This window comes from Rhipicephalus microplus, chromosome 5, assembly GCF_043290135.1.
Source record: "Rhipicephalus microplus isolate Deutch F79 chromosome 5, USDA_Rmic, whole genome shotgun sequence".
NCBI lineage: Eukaryota > Metazoa > Arthropoda > Arachnida > Ixodida > Ixodidae > Rhipicephalus > Rhipicephalus microplus.
The window spans coordinates 149,228,384-149,241,406 of record NC_134704.1 but is presented as its reverse complement, the minus strand read 5'-3'; positions in this window follow the sequence as shown (position 1 = coordinate 149,241,406).

The window sequence follows — 13,023 nt, the reverse complement described above, 5'->3', positions numbered from 1 at the left end:
CTCGGTCGAATGCCTTTTAAACTGCCCATTCATAGAGGAACATGCTCCTCCCAGAGCACGTCAGCAGCCACGTCAACATGGCTGCTTATCTGACTGGCTGTCATGGGCTGTAGAATGTGCAGAAGTAAGATCAACTGGTAGGGTGGCAGCACCTGTCAGAGCAGATATCAACCACTTACTTTGTGGTCTTTGTTTCTGTTGCCAGATGGCGTGCGTGCTGCCAGGCGCACTGCGTGATGGCCTCCGAGACTGCATGCAACCTGTCGGTGTGCCATCTCGAACGTCTAGACTGGTAAAAGCTCAAAAAGGCGAGCGCACTCATGAGAGCTCTGCGATCGCCAGCGTGCCTCGTGAGTTGCGGCAGTAAGACATAGGTGAGAAGGAGAGCATGATATAATTGTCTGTAGCGGCCTTGGTACACTGCGTGTCACTCAATTTATGGTGCGAATGGTTTTATGATGCTCTAACCTAAACGCTGACAAAACTTCAAAAAGCCGTTTCAGGGTCTTTTCAATGAAAGTTCGCCAAGTTGAATAAGCGTTGGAGTACAATAATAGGTAGGGCTACATAGAGGCAGAAATGCATAATGGAGATTCAGATGGGGGAGCGGCCTGTGTATAGTTGGAGGGGCAGACACTTGATACTTCATGAGCTCGAAAAGGAGGACGAGGTGTAAATGAACAAAGAAGAGGGGTCTGTAACTTTTGTAAGCGCTAAATGCACGTACGTGACAAGTGAAGGACACAGGACAAGCGGTTGGCTCGTCTTACATACGTGCATTTAGTGCTTACAAACGTTATGGATCAATACCAACTACCCTGAACACAGTGCCTTCTCAGAGAAGGAGGAAGTGGAGAGTTCCAAAGAAGCATGTGGCTTGTGTAGGATGCTGCAAACAATGTTTTGTGTCATCTGTGCATTCGCGTACCAGCCGTGGAGGGCAAGGGGGGTGCGAGCCCCCCCACTTTCGACAATGGTGACTGTTGGCTGCACGCCGGAGAAAGCAACAATTGAGGTGAAGTTTTCCTTCACCACAGTATTCACTGAATTATGTTAATACGAGGGAATATTACAATATAGTGAAATTTCTCCAACATTGTAGTTGTGACGATTTTCCTTGTAGGCTCTTGCGGTGCGAGCCGCCTAAGCGGCGCTTTGGTGCCTTGTGCTGTAGCATTGCAGAGCAGGCCAGCGCTGAACAGTTACGGATGTGAACGAGCAAACTTTTTATGGACTGGTCAAACGATCTACTGCTTCAGTAAATTATTTTCTTTGATCGAAAATAGATATCAATGCTGCTTTGTCGAAGCTACTGTGAGCTGATTTATGTTACAAATCTTTTTTAATGTTCTAGTGTCATCTGGAAGGCCAAAACGGGGTCTCCGCTTTAGTCTCCGATAAACCTGATCAGCCTTGCTTATGGTAACTTGGAGCAATGATGGCAGCTTGCGAAGTGGCGACGAACAAAGTAGTGGACTCGAGCACAATGGGAATCTCAGCTTTTAAGCTTGTCCTTTAACTTGAGCCACCGGACCAAGGAGAAGGTGAAAGAAAATGGCTTTTAGCACTATGGAGGCTTAATTGAGAGTCAGGCTAGTAGGTTTTCATTCAACTCGAATCGTATTTTGCAGCTCAAAATACAACTTGGATAGCAAAGAAGCACACACGTGCAGCACTGTTTATTTCTCTCTCTTCTTCTCTCTCTCTCAGCAAGGACAAGCTCACAGAGATGTGTACGCGCACAAACTACTAAATGCCTTGATGCTGCAAGTGAAAATATTTTATTAAGCTCATGTTATTTCATCTTGGAAGCTGCTATAAGTAACCGTTGATAATGTGACCGGCGGCTACTTTACTTGAATATTATTTAAAAGAATATGCTCTCCGACTACCCCAAAGATTTTTAAGTATTGTTCAGTGTGTGAATGCCCTGTTTAATGTGCATGCGCTGTAATGAACACCGCAAAATTTCACAGATTCCTGATGTAAGAGGCAGGCGATTTTATGGCACACAGACAATTTTAAATGCCAAAGAAGCAAAGGCAAACAATATGCTGCCGTAGTGAAAATAGTTTATTCTCTTACTTTTTTCATGGCCGTTTATAAGTGGTCCCTACACCATGAGTGTGTGTGTGCGCATGCGTGTGTGTGGTTGGGTCTGCCCGCTCCCCCCACTCGCGAAAGAGTCGATACGCCCCTGCGTTTGTGGATCTTTTTTGTTAAATTCATTCCTTTCTGAAGTCAATCCTTCTAACAACTGTGAAATCCTGGAGCCTCTTTGGAGGCTGTATCGTTCTTCAAGGTCTGGCAGAAATTCCAGTCTGCTTGGTTGATCTGTGTCTGGCTCACTGACTTTACAATGTCTTTGTCTGAGGAAGGGCTTGCCCTGTTGAGTACTCGGTTCCTTCTCAGGATGCTGTCTTCCAACTGAACTTCATACGAGCTGTCATAAATTCTCCTAATTATTGTCTTCGACCCATGCTACTGTTTTCTTTGGTTGAACGGGGACATTCACTGACCCTTTCTAATGCTTGCTGAATCCTTCACTTGTCTGTGATGGTAGCTCATGCTTTTCAGCCTCTTCTACATTCTTATTTCACTCACATCAACTGTTTCTGATTGCAGTAACTGTGAAGCTAGTGGTACACTCATTTTAGTGTAGCAACTCATTGACACTTGTGCTGGAGTACCCTTCTTTTCTTGAAGTGATGTGTTTTGTTAATAAACAAATGTCATTTGTGGGTCTGATTTGTTAATGCTTGTCGAACCCAAGCTTCAGCAACAATAATACACATAGATTGAGGTTGAGGCAGCACTTGTCGAGCTTGGGGCACTGGGTCTGGGTATCTGCCTTGCGCACGATAGGGCAAAATTGTGACTTGGCTGTACCGGAATGAGTTCACACTGGGTCGACATCTGGCCCAGACCAACTGCAGGGATCTACTTTTTTTTTCCCACTAAACAGGATTTTCTGTATTCTTCACGTTTGCCTATCAACATACTTGTACAGTTGCACGAGATATGAAAGTTGCCATGCGACTGTTGACTTGCCTAACATCCCAGGGGCCTAGTGGCATAAACAATGCAAATCAAAATTGTGCATTCTTTCCTCCTTCGTTGCCTGTTGCATGCTACAACAATCACCCGTACGGCGAAATGTACACACTTAATTTCTCTCAGTTTTGAGCCCCTCTTTCGTCGCAATCCAAATGTATTCTTTTCTTTTATTGAAATAGAAAATAAACGGAGGAGTTTTTGTCACCGTTACTTAACAACGGCTACCCCTTTCCACTTGATTGGTACAAATAAAAATATAAAAAACCAATAGCATATATACATATATACAGTCCTACATGGGTGAGAGCAAAAGTTTTCCTATGGGCAGAACAAACACGTAGACGCCACGATCACATTTAACTTTTGTCCGCTCAGTGGTCGTCACAAATCTTCGTTTCTTCGAAGAACTGTTGCAGCACCTTCATTGCTTTGCCATTTGTTTTGGATGGCCATGGACCTTGTATTTTATTCAGCGCAAATGGCCACTTGGGATCTAACTTATGCAGTTCCTGTTCTAGTCGCCTTTGGTGTGTTGTGTTTCGGACAGTCGAGCAAGAGGTGACAAATATCCTCGTTGTCGTGGCCGCATGAACATGCTGACGATGTTGCACGCTGAATACGAAGTAGGAAGTGCTTTGTGTAAGCAGTTCCGAGTCGTAGGCGATGAATGAGTGTGTTGATACGTCTTGGGAGGTCACGGTCTAATTGGTATTCAAGATTAGGATCAACAGAATATATGATCGATTGCTTTGTTTTGTCTGTGAACCAGGTAGACAGGCATACTTCATGTTTTGTTGTTCTCAAAATTCTATTTACATCATATTGAGATACCGGAATGAGGCACGTTTGCGTAGAATTATGAGCGGTTTTCGCCAACTCATCCACCATTCCATTTCCTTTAATTGCGCAGTGACTGGGAACCCACTGAAATGCCACTCGATGATTCGACTTCGTAGCTTCTGAGAGCTCCTTTAGAATAGCGTATACTATACGCACATCAATGTGTTTTGAAGTGGCATTTTCCACACATGCCAGTGTTGCCAGAGAGTCTGTAGTTACCACCCATTTTCTTGGTGTCGTTGACAGTTTAATAAAGCTTACGGCTAGCAAAATCGCTATGAGCTCCGACATTGTTGAATAGGAGAGGTGGCCCAACCGACATGCATATTCTTCGCGCAATTCCGGAATTATGAATGCTGATGTCGCTGTCTCTTCGGTGACGAAGCCATCAGTGTACACGTGAGTGTATCATTGGCACCTGTCAAACAGATGATGTGATGCCGACTGCTGTGCTGCAACGATTGGCACTTCATGTTTGCTGCGTAGTCCTTCTATTGACGTTTGAATAGTTAGTAGCTCAAGCAGCCATGGTGGGTAGTTTTGGTTCAGTGGCCAATGTGTCGACACAGGAAGCCGGGAAATGTACTGTTGGTACACATGGTGTATTTGCGATCCAGCACGGTCAAGATGTTGGATATGAGCGGATGGGAAGGGTGTTGCGTGATTCTTCGTGGGCTTCTATCTCCGCAGCTGATTACAGAATTACTTAGGGAAATATGTTACAGCTGGTGCTAGGCACTGCTTCATTTAAACAGCTTCTCCAGGTGGGAGTGATCGCTGCTTAAGGAACAGCAGAAAGAGTGTGTTAAGCTTGCGTGATACCACCTTCTTCTCGAAAGTGTATTCTGGGACATCGAAATACTGTATATCTTGGTTGTGGCTCGCGTAATAACCTTCAAATAGTGATTGACTGTGCACTTTAAACATTCCTGGCTAACAGCCTTGACTGAGAGTGCACAGTGCTGTCTGTAGCCTCTTATTACACTAAGGAAGGCTGTCAGTTGGCCTGCTCATTAACAACTACAAATGATCCTTCGTCGTGACAGCAAAGTGCCCTACACACACTGGACAGACTTTTAGTCTGGCTGATGAACCACTGGCCTGCTTTTTAAACTCCTCACCAGATACTGCATTCCCTACCACATCAACGAGAGACGTCTCCAGTCAACCAGGTCTTGGAAACCGTCAGTTGATGGAAGATGTCGTAAATGTGACACTGCATGTCCAAAGCCTCTAACTTCATGACAACCTAACTGTCCTCTTGTCCCCTTACATTGTCAGGATGCATCTTCTTTCTCTAGGGGCATTTGCATTTACATACAAATGCCTCGGAAGGGATACTCTATGGGCACATACCATCCTCATTGTCTTACTGGTGAAGACATGCTCACGTCATTATATTGTGCCAGTCTAAACAAATGCTCAGTTTAGAAAGGCACATTCCAGAAATGAAACTCTACCGAATTTCATTACAACTGTTTCAGGCGTTCACTGAGTGAAATTCTTTGGAAGCGATGATTAGGAGTGTTAAAAATCTTGACCGCAGAATTTGATTGGAAAGCAATACAAGAAAGTCTATTTTCTGCTGGCAACAGCAGCGTACACCAGATGTGACATGGCGGCAGCATTAAGTCAGTCGCACTGAAGTTGATAAAAAGAAAAAGTACAGTGCATCATCGATGCATGTGCTTGTACGAAACAAAGTTCACACTCAGTCTGTTTCAAACAAGTGTGCGCATCCATGATGCACTGTTCCTTGAGTGCACACTGAGTTGGAGATGTCCTGCAAAAATATTTTACAAGCCGAGTTTCACGTGGCATCATCTTCCTTGCATAATCCGGAGGTATATGCAAAAAGAATTAGCAAGGTTGGCACTAGCAAACAAGTGCTGGCAAACATAAAAATTAAAAACGAAAGCAGATGACAATTACTGGCATACCTTATATTTCATTTGCATAGCACGGTGGTTTTCTCCTTCCAGTGAAAATGCAGCCTACATAATGTGATACCAAAGCATATGTAGCCACCAGCACAGTTTTTTGAAGGAATCATTATGAGTTTCAGTAAGCACATGGGCCTTAACACTAGAATCTGAGCACTACAGTGACTTCAGCAGATATTATGACTAGCATACGAGCACCCATAAAAAAGTAAATAGTTTTGTCCTAATGTAGAAATGCAATGTGAGATTTCACTTTGCGTAAGTTGTTGGTCAACACTACTTGTGTTGGTCGCACACAAAAGCAAACCGTTTCGCATGAATGCACATCTTTTTTTGCTCCTCAGGAAGCATGAAAGACGCTTCTATTCTTATCATCATAATAATATCCACACCGCAAGCATGCAAAAGAGATTCTTTATTTTGGGCCAATGAATACTCGCACTTGAATATGTCACGTGTGTTGCCAGAAATTATTTAGATTGAAATGCTTTGATTTTGTCACATTACTGAAAAACAAGAAAGAAAAGAAGCATGCATCATTTGAAACACATGGTCCCTTTAGAGGGTACGATATAATGCATGATTCTGAAGGAACACAAGCTTGTTAATGTTTGTGAAATAATAAATTGCTTTGTGTAACATGAGACAACAAAGTAATGCAAGTAAGTTCTGTGGAAACCTGCAAGGGTGCAGAATGGTTCAGAATGGGAAACTAGACAACCACCCGTTTGTGGCACGAGGCCACAAGGAAATCTGTACGGATTTCTCACAAGGAAAAGCTAGTTGCCGAAAAATTTATCCCGGTCCGGGGATCGAACTAGAGACCAACGCCTTTCTGGGGCGGTTGCTCTACCAATGCGACAACAAAATGACAGGTAGCAGAAAATAAAGGCATACAGGGGTGGTGCAAGGATTTCTTCACTATAGGGGGTCACCCGTGATACGCGAGTTCCTTCAAGGGGCAGGGACGCTGAGAACTTTTGTGCTGTGTTTCACTATGTTTGCTTTTGTGGTGGCAGGGGGGGGGGGGAGCAGGTGGAAATTTTCAGGGGGCTTCAGCCCCCCACAACCTCCCCCCCACTGCTGGCACTGCCCCTAGAGGTGTACTTACTGAATGGTAGGCAACTGTTTGCCATTAGTGATCCCGTCAGCAATTTCCTGGAAGCCAGTTTTCCATACGAAAATGTCACTGCTCGAGAATCGTTAAAGTTGAACTCACCATGTAAGTGGCAACATATGCCATTTACACTTGCATTGAACCACTTTATTGTTTCAAACCAATAACTCGTATAGTAATTGGCAATGTGGTTACAGACACGCTTCCAAAAACATAATTTCAGTTATTTGTTCAGTTGTAGTATCGCTGGTTCGGTATGATGTCCTACATTTGAAAGTTTTGCTCTAAATTGGCAACATATATTTTTTGGCTTGGGTTCAGGTGGGTTTTGAGAAAACTGATTTGGATTGATTCTTACTAAATATTATTCTTTGGGTACAGTTTTTTTTATTGGGGGTTTGATGTGACACCATGGTGTTACTACAAATAATGAACGAGCAAATATGTTGCGAATACGGCATCTTACAACATGTATGCCGACTAGTATAAGCATGACGTGCACAGTGCCATCCTCGACGGCCCACTTAAGGTTGCTTTCAGTGCAATAAGTTACAATTCCCATGATTTGTCAGGCTTAGTGCTTAAAAGCTCGTGTTTGGACTTAGCTCAGATTTTATTTTGAGGAAATCAGGAGAGGGGAGGGGGGCAATATAATCACTATGTACATACAAATGTGAGCATACATGATCTCACACATTCAAACTGAATCATTTTTTAGGTGTTTCAAACATATCCTTTACCTTGTTTGTGGTCTGTAGCATAGGCAATATGGGAAGGAATGAAGCATTACTTGTGATGTGTGGATTTGCATTGAGTATGTGAATGCACGATCAATTGACCTTTAGCACAATGGCTTGGCTGCTGTGGCTTTATAACAACCCAGAGTCTTAAATTGTTTTTAAAGTGCAGATGGGGCTGCTTCCATTATACTTGTTTATATGAATAGCTTACTGTGAAACATGCTCACGGTATCACATTTGCATGCAACTTATTCTGCACTGTTATAAAGGGGTGCCCAAGAACTGTGAGCCTGTACTACAACCCAAGAACAACGTGACATGTTTTCCTGTGTACCCTATGCTATATCCTGTGCAAGCTGCTAATAAACTACCTTGTGTAATGCAACCGTTATCGTCTTTAAGAGGATGCAAAAGTTATTCAGACAAAATTAATGAATTGATTGCTCATACCTTGCAGTAGTTTACAATTAGTACGATAGCACATGTGGCTCAATGTTCTATCTTATGTCATTTGTTGCAAGCTTTCATCTCATTGTCCATTTAAGCAGCTTGCTAGAAGAAATGCACGTGTGCTAGAAGGTAGACCTTTTTTTCTATGACACCACTGAACCCATTTTAAAATTTAATCAGTGTGTTATCTTGGTTTAGCTTAGAATAAAAGACAGATACTGGTAAGCAGCGCATGTCATTTCATTTTATATTTTTTTAGCAAGTGCTGACCTTTTGACACTTTATCACTATGCTATACATTTTTAAAATAAAATGTAGTGGCAGATGGTCAGCCACCAGGACCTTGTTTTGTAGGTTTTGGTGTCCCCTCTGCACTTGTAATGCTTTATACTCAATAAATGCATGAATGAAATTTGGCACTATGCATCACCACTGTGAGAAGAAGAAATACCACAAGTGGATTTTTATCTAATGTTATTTGTTCTCACAGTGGTGACATTCAAAAGCAATAATTAAAATCAAAATTGAATTTGTATAAGGGTGCTGTGATAGTCTGGTTCAAGACAAGGGAAGAGAGCAAGGTATAAATTTACTGCAAATTACAACAGACTTTTTTTTCAGTAACATGGTTTTTCTGAAGCAAAATTTTCTAGTGAAACAACAGCTACAGATAGAGTATTTCACATATTACAAAAGTAATAACACTGTAAGTAATCATCTTCTTGGGGTGTTCATGAGTATGTTGAGCCATTCCTGTTCTGCTCTATGGCAACAGACTGTCACAGACAGACAAAATGTCTCTTCATACTAACTCAAGAATGGCTTGCAATTTGCTGATGATGATTCAGTATTACAAGAGCAATATGAAAGAGACTCATGTTATCAGCAGAAAATAATTAGTGATCTACCCACTACATTTACATTAATACCACAGGTGACAGAATGAAACGGCTCGATGGGCTAGTACAGCATGACTGATATTTTATTTTAGGATGATACAACAAAATGCCCCATCTGAACTCCACACATCACATCATGTTCACCCTGTAGTCAGTGGAAAGAGGCTTTGTATACACATCTTATGCTTAGTAGGGCAAGGCATACAACGTTGATGCAGCCCAGTGGCAAAGCCAGGGGTTGGCAAACCGGGCTCACACCCTCCTCCCTTTTTCGAATATTTTCCCCCCGTAGTATACAGAGTGCTAAATGACGTTCGATTACATCCACGAACCGGGCCCCACTTAAGATCATAGTGGTGTCCCTCCTCCAATTCTACGCCAAAAAAAAAAAAAAAAAAAAATCTGCCTACACCCCTGTGGCAGCCCACGCAAATTCTGGAGCTCACTTCAGTGTTGTCAATCGTTGCCATGACCATGTGTACGCATAATGTGAAGGCACACATTACATGCAAATTTAGAATAGAAGGACATGCGTACAAAAAAATAAAGTGCTGAAGCTCAAGCACTTTCACATCAGTCAGAATTCAGGATAATGTGGCAGATTTTGCAAAATTGTCTATACTGGTTAACTTGGCAGCCAAAAAAGAAGACATCACAAATTGTATCACAAGTTGTCTCGAGGACAGCTAGTTAAAGCCAAGGCCATGCCTTGTGCCAATAGAATGGTCTTGCACAGCGTATTACATTACGTTGTGGCTGTTTCTGTTTATGTAGCCAGAGTTAAAGCGAACAGAAGTGTTCTTGTCTCTTCTGAAGCCTTACACACTTCAACACATTTGCATTTTCAGCAAGGTTTTTTTGCAAGAACCTTAAAATTCATGAATTGCAGAAGTGACAAATGATTTGAATTTACTGATATAATTATGCCCCAAAGTGACTGATAGTTGCAAATGTGTCTCAGAAGGAGACGTTGTGCACAGCTCAACTGATCATAGAGGGAATGCCTTAGATGCTGCCCATGCTTTACTGCATTTGGCACTCTGCGTCAGCTAGCAGAATATGAAATGGAGGAATTCAGGCTGACCAGAAGAGACTGAGATATTGAGTGATGAGAAAGAAGGTTTACCTTAGAGTAAGCACAAATATGCGTCAGTGAACGAGATTCATGGTTTCATTGGCGTCCAAAAAGAAAAATGCATTTCATTCATACATGCCTTTCACTGGACTACTGTGAACATAGCCAAACAGAAGATTTCCTGCTAACAATTACTTAAACAAGGGAGAAGAAAGCTGAAGCACCAAAAATTTGTCACACATCATCCACAGAACATTCAAGTGGGTGGAGAAACCTAATATTCTGAAATGAAAACCTGGTTATGACATCACGTTAGTCCATGTAACACTGAGCCGCTGTCGGGGTATGTAATGAACCATATTGCCAATGGGAAAAGATCGTGAGGTGAGCAACAGGAATGTAGAAGTGAATGGGTTGTAGCAAATAAATTGTGAAACCTTCAGATGAGTTAAAATAAAAGCGATGTTTGTGGTGTCATTTTTTACGTACACCAACAAAAAATGCAGGCATGTGTTTTCGACAGCAACAAGGTGTCTTGAATAAAATGTAAACACACATTACGCTTCATATTTGGATTCTTTAAAAAACAAGCTATAGCGCCTCTCATATAATGCATGACTACTTGATATGCCCATACATTTAATTCCAGCTTTAATGAATATATCACACATGCTAAACATTTTCTTCTAGGCTGAAACTTCAATTACTTCAATACTTGTCGAGCTCATTGTGACATGTTATAGAGCAAACGCCAACTTGTATAGAGCAAAGTAAAAAGCGCATCAGCAAGCCTCGCACAACGATATACACCAGTGCCCAATCATAAACATTACTGACCAGTCAATTCCTTCAGATATTTGTAGATATATATAAATAAACAACCCCGGCCGTCCCATTATTTCAGGTATAGGTACTGTCACAGAAAAATTGTTCAGCTATGTCGATTCTCTGATCAGTAGTATCCCAGCATCGCTTCCGTCTTACGTAAGGGACACTACCGACTTTGTTTCTGGTATAATTGATCTGATTGTTCCTCAAGGTTCCTTTTTGGTCACGCTAGACGTAGCGTCTTTATACACCAACATTCCGCATGTTGACGGAATAGCGGCAATCGCCAGGTCCTATGAAGCAGCATCACCGGGTAGATTTATCGACAGCAACACATTAGCAGTATTGCTCAGGCTCATTTTAGAGCTAAATAACTTTCAATTTGAAGGGCAACACTATGTCCAAGTTAGCGGCACGTCAATGGGTACACGTATTGGACCCAACTACTCCAATATATTCATGGGCCAGCTTGAAAGTGAATTTTTGCAAACCCGCGCGCTGAAACCTTTTTATTATAAACGTTACATTGATGACATTTTCATTATTTGGCCGCATGGTGAACAGGAGTTGCTTTCCTTCATATCTGACTTTAATGATGCCCATCCATCAATATCATTTTCTGATACCTATTCCACATCAACGCTTAGTTTTCTTGATGTAAGCATTTCGATTGTAAATAATAAGCTATCCACTGCTCTATACAGGAAGCCTACAGACCGGCAACAGTATTTGCACTTTGACAGTAGCCACATGAAACATTGCAAAACTAGCATCCCTTACAGTCAGGCCTTACGCTTTAAAAGAATCTGCTCAGAGCAATCAGAGTTTCAAAAAAATTGCAGAACACTAAAGGATGCTCTAGTCAAACAAAAATATCCGCCGCAATTAATTGACGACGTAATAAAACGTGCCGACATGCATAATCGTAGAACACTGTTGTGCGCTGCTAAAAACTCGACTCCCTCACCGCAGACAAACTTAGTCCTTACCCATTCTGTGTCAGTTCCGCGTGTTTCGAATGTGCTGAGAAAGCACCACAATATTCTAATGCAAAGTGAATGCTTAAGAAACATTTTCACCGAACCACCTAAAGCAGTGTATCGCAAAGCTAAAACTATTCGAGACATACTCTCATCGTCATCATCGTCGAAAGCAGACAGTCCTGACACGATCGGGTGCCATCCTTGCCAAAAACCGCGATGCAAAGTATTCCCTTACATGCGCACATGCCAACAGGTCACCAGTACTGGTTTCAACTTTTCTTTAAAAATCAAAGGCAAGCTTGACTGCGATTCTAAGAACGTGATATACATGATAGAATGTGCACTATGTGAAATACAATACATTGGCCAAACAGAAGGGCCTTTTAGACTGCGTTTTAACAACCATAAATCTCATGCTAACACCTTGCCCCACTTGCCCATTTCAAGACACGTGCACCTCCCTGGCCACTCTTTTGAAAACCTACAGGTCACATTACTAGAATCTGGTTTCCGCACAAATTATGATAGAGAAGCCCGTGAATCATTCCTCATCTATAAGTTCAACACCGTCGCATGTGGTCTGAATGAAAACGTAGGAAAACTTAGTTGCCTATCTGCGTAACCTGTATCACCCTGTCCATCTTTTTTCAACCTTGCTCAGCAAGTCGCACTACATTGTCTGTATCCGTTGATTACGTAGCAGTTTTGTAACGTCTTTGTCATTTTTATTAGTATTTTATAGTTTTTTTCTTTTTTCTCTTGCTTTTACCGGTCGGACTACTCTTCATGTTATGTGCTTTATCTTTTATGCGTTTTATCTTTTATTTGTAAACAACGTGCTCGCGCATGGAAGCAATATCTTTTTACTCGTAGATTAGGTGCCCTTCATATTGTGTGACTTGCATATATATATATGCCCATATATCGCCTTTCATGCCAGTTTTCATATTTGTATCTTACTATATGCACATGTATATAAACAGCACTCGTGCCATAAACTGTATTCTGATGAAGGCCGCACCCACGGCTGAAACGTCAATAAAATAACTTCGTACGTGCGTCTTCTCTCGTATACGAATAATCTTTCCCGG